Here is a 6,000-nt window from a genome sequence, read left to right as displayed (position 1 = left end):
AATAATGATTTCTTTTTCACGAGCCCAGCATGGAGAATGCGTTTTGCTCGATCGGCTGTAGATGCAGGGACAATGGGGATCATTTGTTGGAATTCCGCTGCGGACAATTCTTTTATCCGTTCCTGGGAGCATTTCCGGCGGGCATATCTTCCACGAAACATTTTCGCCCTAATACCCCTGGTTGCATCTTCACTTTGAATTAAGGGGCTTCTATGTAGACCTTGCCCTTGAGTCTGCTAACCGCAACAGTGTTCGTAAATATATCCTCAAACATGCCCCAACCCACATTAATACAAATTAAAGAAAACTTGTTACGCTGTTCGAATACGCCCCAAAATTAAATATCCTGCATCTATTTCTGAATGCGATCAAGCCTACGTTATCGCCAACATCGAATCATTGCAGAGTCGTGCGTGCAGTGCGTTTTATACTTACAGACTACTCACCTTTCACAATTGTTTCAGCATTACAAAATTGGCTGAACTGAAACATTTATCACACCGTCGTAAACATGCTCGTGTAACACTTTTCCGCAACCATTATCGATGTCGAAGCTTCTGCAGCGATTTGTATCAGTTGCCTCATTTCATCTGTCAACGACGTGGTTATTCTTTCTAAGTTAGCGCGTAAAGTGTCATTGATTGCCTTATGTCAATTCATTTAATCCACGTAATATTAGTAAATAGAATATGCCATCGGACCTCGCTACAATTATTAACATAAATTTCCAAAGATGCTTCGGTTTCAAACAAGTGGGTATAATATTTCGTGGCTGTTGTTAATTTTTTCCTTCAAATTTTCGTAATGTGCACATGTTTGTATTAATGTTTCTGGTTGCACTTGTTCTTCTTAAAGTTATCGCGATTATTATTTATGAGTGTATATCCCTTTCCCCTACCTATGTGAGATACCTAGCTCTTAGGGCCTTTTGGGCGACCTGAATAAATAAAAATAAATAGTCTCATAATGTAGCAGCGCAGCAAACCACATCGTCAACAGCAGGCAAATTCACTGCGTACTGTTCTCCCCTTCACCTTTGATGCCAAAACAACAGCAAAGAGCCTGACAGGATAATACTCGCCATTTATCTTCCTGTCAGTTACGCCATGCAACACCCATGCAAATGAACCCAAGCTCAGTACTTCTAATCTTTCTTTGGCCTTCCAAAGTCACGTTCAAGGGCGACCTGTGCTGTTTGCCATTGTCCGGTTGTTTGTATCCTGCCTGCCTTTAGCCGTTGAGAAAGTATGTACGCCATGTAGACAACATGAACTCGAAGATATGTCTTGGACAACGTAGTTACCTTCTTCCTTGTCCAACACACCAAGCACAGTAATGTAAAAAGACACATACCCAAAACAGCAGCCTTGAATGCAGGAAGAGAAAAGAAGCCTCATTTTACGCCTTCAGAAGAAGGCGAAAAGCTTCGGCAGAGGGCAGACACCGTCTTCAACATAGTTTTAGACTTCCTTTCCCGTAGTACAAATCAATTCTTAATAATTCAAGTTCGTGATAACAGTAGTGCCGCTACAAATGGGTGTATGAAATTTCACACTTCGTGACTTTTAGCTCGCTGCCGTCGTGTGTGCTTCACGACACTTGTGCACACCACAATGTTTATAATGTGAACACTTGGTCCTTACTCGAAAAAGAATTGGCCTGGTGGCCATTTGGGTCTCATACTGTGAGGTAACAGAAACTGAAAGACCACATATGTGCAGTCGTTGACCACTCTCTGCATTAGTGCCACGGACTGATGTTTCTTCCGCCTCTTAATACTGAAGGGAGTTTTAAACCTGGACATAGGGCCTTTTGGGTGTTCATTACTGAAGCTGAAACGGAGTAGAGCATGGAAACGATTGTCTTACTCTGGATAAAGTTGTACGTGACATGGGGGGGGGGGGGGGGGGGAATGTACTCTGAGAGTTTGGTAAGATCTTAAATATAGTAAATATAAGTATGAGATGCAAAATTAATGCAGAATATGCAAAATAGACATTGCGGTAGATTTTGTTTTTGTTTTTAATAACGTCTAGTAGAGACCCATTCGCCAATCTCCGTAATTTAAACGAGCTAGCAAGTCTGTGCGATAAGGTGGCGGGCCACCTTGGTTATGTCAAGTTTCTACGACGTCATTCAGTGCAGATAGAACTGTTGCCATTCTACGCATATGATCTGAAGAAAGTGAAAGTCTCGCAAGCATTTTCCAGGTAACGCCGTGCCTGCATCGTTAAGGGCTCGAGTGCGAGGGGTCATGCAACAGGCCTCATGGTCTGTTCCAGTCACGTCTTTGCAACTATGTTGCCTCACGTAGGCAGTTTATACATGAAAATTGCCAGTTATACGCGCACAGGCAGATGAGTAGGATGGGCACTATTCATCAAGTTGTCGCAATGAAATGATGAAAGCGTGAGAATAGCTAGAACATCTAGCCCACATACATGGCAAAATGCCATACATAAGCACTGTCAGATCCTTCAGGAACGCATCCGAGAAATCTCTTCCGTGCACGCCTGTCTCGGGCTTGTGCATAAGAATACGTGCTGTTTTGATTGGCTGCGATTTTTAAAAATCTTAGGAATAAAAACGTTGGTCCTCGTATTCTGCCTCTGAAACAGGTCATATGATCTTCCGTGTCTATTACATGCTGGTGTTTAAAGCGGCTAAGGTGAAAGTGGCTTATGTACAATACGTATTTGGTTAAATATAAAAATATCACTTTTTTCTTCATGATAGCTGTTAGCATCATTGCTACTGGAGCAAAATTTGAAAAAACAAAATCTCCTTATTCTCGGTATCAGAAGGCTTGTACAAGCCTTGGCAGAAGTAAAAAAGAAAGCATTAAAGTCTGACAAGTATTGGTTAACTGGTTGTGATGTACTAAATTGTAAGGCCGATAAACTCAGTTCTAAAACTCGTCTTCAGGTAAACTTTAATGAATTTTTCAGAATTTGCAGTGTTCTTCAAGGTATGTCTACAGAATAGTTGCCGGAGAAATTGCCTGTAGGCCCCGGAGCTGCCATTTCAGTTGTTCTTTGCACTTCGCCCTTCAATTTGTCGTAATTTAGGCAAGTTAGTCTGTCCTGCTGCAGCCAACTTTCCTGGAGTACAGTAGAATTTTTTTAAACTTTTGCAGCCGACCTGCCTTCTCGCGATTTCGTTTTTCTTCAAGGTTAAACTCCTCGTATTGGTAACCATCTTTAACCCCTGTGCTACTGGAGAGTTACAATATACGGTGCGATTTGCAGCCAATTATTTCTAGGATATCCTAGTGGAACTCAATTCCTTTAACTGATTTGATTTTTTCGGGATGGTTTAGTTCGCTTGGCTAACCGCTCCTGCAATCTGTTCCGGTCAGTCAATGTTCCTTCAGTAAGAGTTACCATCACGTTAAGAAAAATATATTGGCATTGATTGGCCAAATGATACAGCGGCAACCTTCAAATAGTCATAAACTGTCAATTTTCATCGCCATAATCTACTCGATTTGAAACCTGATACCACTATGATGCAATCCGCCGCGGTGGTTTGTCCTTAGAGCAATCGAATTTAGAACCGATATTAGAGGGTTACTCGCTGTCGTGGCGGTCACTTTTCAATGCAGGCGAAAAGAGAAACAACTGCATACTGTGGAATTTCATTGTACATTGTACATTAAACAAAAAAAATCAGTTTGTCGCCATTTATGAAGCCCTCCACTACAGAGTCTCTCCCCCATCTCCTGGCAAATAAACAGCCCGCAGCTGTAGGAGGCTGCTTTGGCCAGCTCGGAGCCGCATATTCAACAGCGGCTTACCAACTGGGCTTTTGGACCCCTAAAAAGCGATGAAGTGAAAGTCCTTACAGCGCGGTGGATCGAAGCCCTCCACTACGGCCCCTCATCTCCCTCCCTTCGTTCGCTCCCAACTTCCTCCTTTCCTTTACGCCGTGGTGCATGTGTCCATGGAGAATTGTAACAGCTACAGCGCCTTTCCTATCCTGTAAAAAAATTTCAAACGCAGCTTATGTCTGTTGTACGAACGTCTCCTAGACATCTGGGTCTGCTTCTTTTTGCTGTGTGGTGCGGCGTTCGAGGCGCCGCACGGACGCCTGGATCGGACTCCCGGCGGGGTCAGCTTCATCTATGCATGAATCGCCTGATGGCGTCATGACCAGTCGGCAACGGTACATGGCGCGCACCTTGGTCACTGCCGCCTTGGGAACGGGAGGTGGTGAAGGGTGGTCTTCTGCCTAGGTGGTGCAGTGGTAATACGCCGGACTACTGTGCCTGAGTTCCCGGGTTCGAACCGGACCACGGCGGCTGCGTTTCGATGGAGGCGAAATGAAGTGGCGTCCGTGTGCTGTGCTATATCAGCGCACGTTAAAGATTCCCAGGTGGTCGAAATTACTTAGGAGCCCTCCACTATGGCTCCCTTTTCTCTCTTTCCACTTTCACTCCCACCTTCCTCCCTTTCCTTACGGCGCGGGTCAGGTGTCCATAGAGCAAGTGTGGCAATTACTGCGCTTTTGCCTTCCTGTGAACCAATTATTATTAAAATAATGAAGGGTGGCAGTTCCTGGCCCTACGGAGCTCGGACGGTAGGTCAGCGCCACTTACGGCGGGGCTAGCCAACCACCGAATTTGTATCTGTTGTGGGCCGTCATTGTATACCCGCCACCGCTTAGATGGTGGACGACGGCTGTTGCGGTGTGCGTCTTTCTCTCCCTCTTATTTTTCTTTCTTCTCTACTTTCTTCTGTGGCTCAGCTACAGAGCCAGTAGCAGGCCCGTGCGTTTTCGTTTTCTTCTTCCTACAGCCACAACAACAACTGCTACGCAGGGAGACTAGCCCAACGTTGCGCTAGCCTGCCACCATATCTCTATCTGTTGTAGGCCGTCATTGGACCCGCTACTGTTTCGGTTGTGGACGACGGCTGTGGCGACGCGCGTCTTTCTCGCACTTTTCTTTTTCTTTCTTCTGTATTTTCTCTTCTGTTTGCACGAGGCAGCGGGGGTGGCTCAGCTACAGAGTCAGTAGCAGGCCCGTGCATTTTGTTTTCCTTTTTCCTTCAGTCGCAACAACAACACAACCATCATCCATTGAACGCATCAAAGTTCCCCGGCGTTCTATAATTCGTTTACAGGAAATTAAAGGTGCAGTATATGTCACTCGCAGAATCCCGCTATCATCCTGACGGTAGACAAGGGGAATTGTGATGAACTTTTTACGATCCTGGGCGTGGGGCAGCTGGTAAAGCGCTCGGTTGGGGATCCAAGGGATGGAGGCTCGATTCCCGGCGAAGACAGGGTTTATTTATTGGTGTTTAATATCTCCCTGGAAAGTGTGGCACCCTCTGCCGACAGCTCCTGCTGACAACGATGAGACATTAAAGGCTTTCACCTTGAAAAAACTGATTGATTGATTTATAGGAAGGGAAAGGCGCGGTAACTGTCTCACTTGTTTTCTGTGGGCGCCGCAACCGCGCCGTAAGGGAAGGGAGGAAGGTGGGAGTGAAAGTGGAAAGAGAGAAAGAGGAGCCGTAGTGGAGGGCTACGGCGCAATTTCGACCACCTGGGGATCTTTAACGTGCGCTGACATCGCACAGCACACGGACGCCTCTTCGTTTCGCCTCCATCGAAACGCAGCCGCCGAGGTCGAGTTCGAACCCGGGTACTCCGGCACAGTAGTCGGGCGTCTTACCACTGCACCATCCCGGCGGGGCTTCGCCTTGAAACAAGTAGTGCTCGCCAATGCACTGGCGGAGGGTAGGAGGGCGCCTACTGCCAAGGTTTAGGGCGTCTGTAGTTCGTTCGCCCAACTTCGGTCGAGCAATAATGCATGGTAATCAGAAAGTAAATTTGCAGCACAGGTCACGTATTAAATTGATTACACTACTAATACTGACACATACGTACCTGCTTTCTTCATATTTTTTATAGAGTCCTGACATACCCAGCAGCGGTCTCCCCATTCTTCATTATATTAATTTTCAAAGCGTGCCAATTTGCACGTGGTAAACG

Source organism: Amblyomma maculatum, chromosome 4 (assembly GCF_055883805.1).
Source record: "Amblyomma maculatum isolate TAMU_Amacu chromosome 4, ASM5588380v1, whole genome shotgun sequence".
NCBI lineage: Eukaryota > Metazoa > Arthropoda > Arachnida > Ixodida > Ixodidae > Amblyomma > Amblyomma maculatum.
This window is presented reverse-complemented; position numbering follows the sequence as displayed.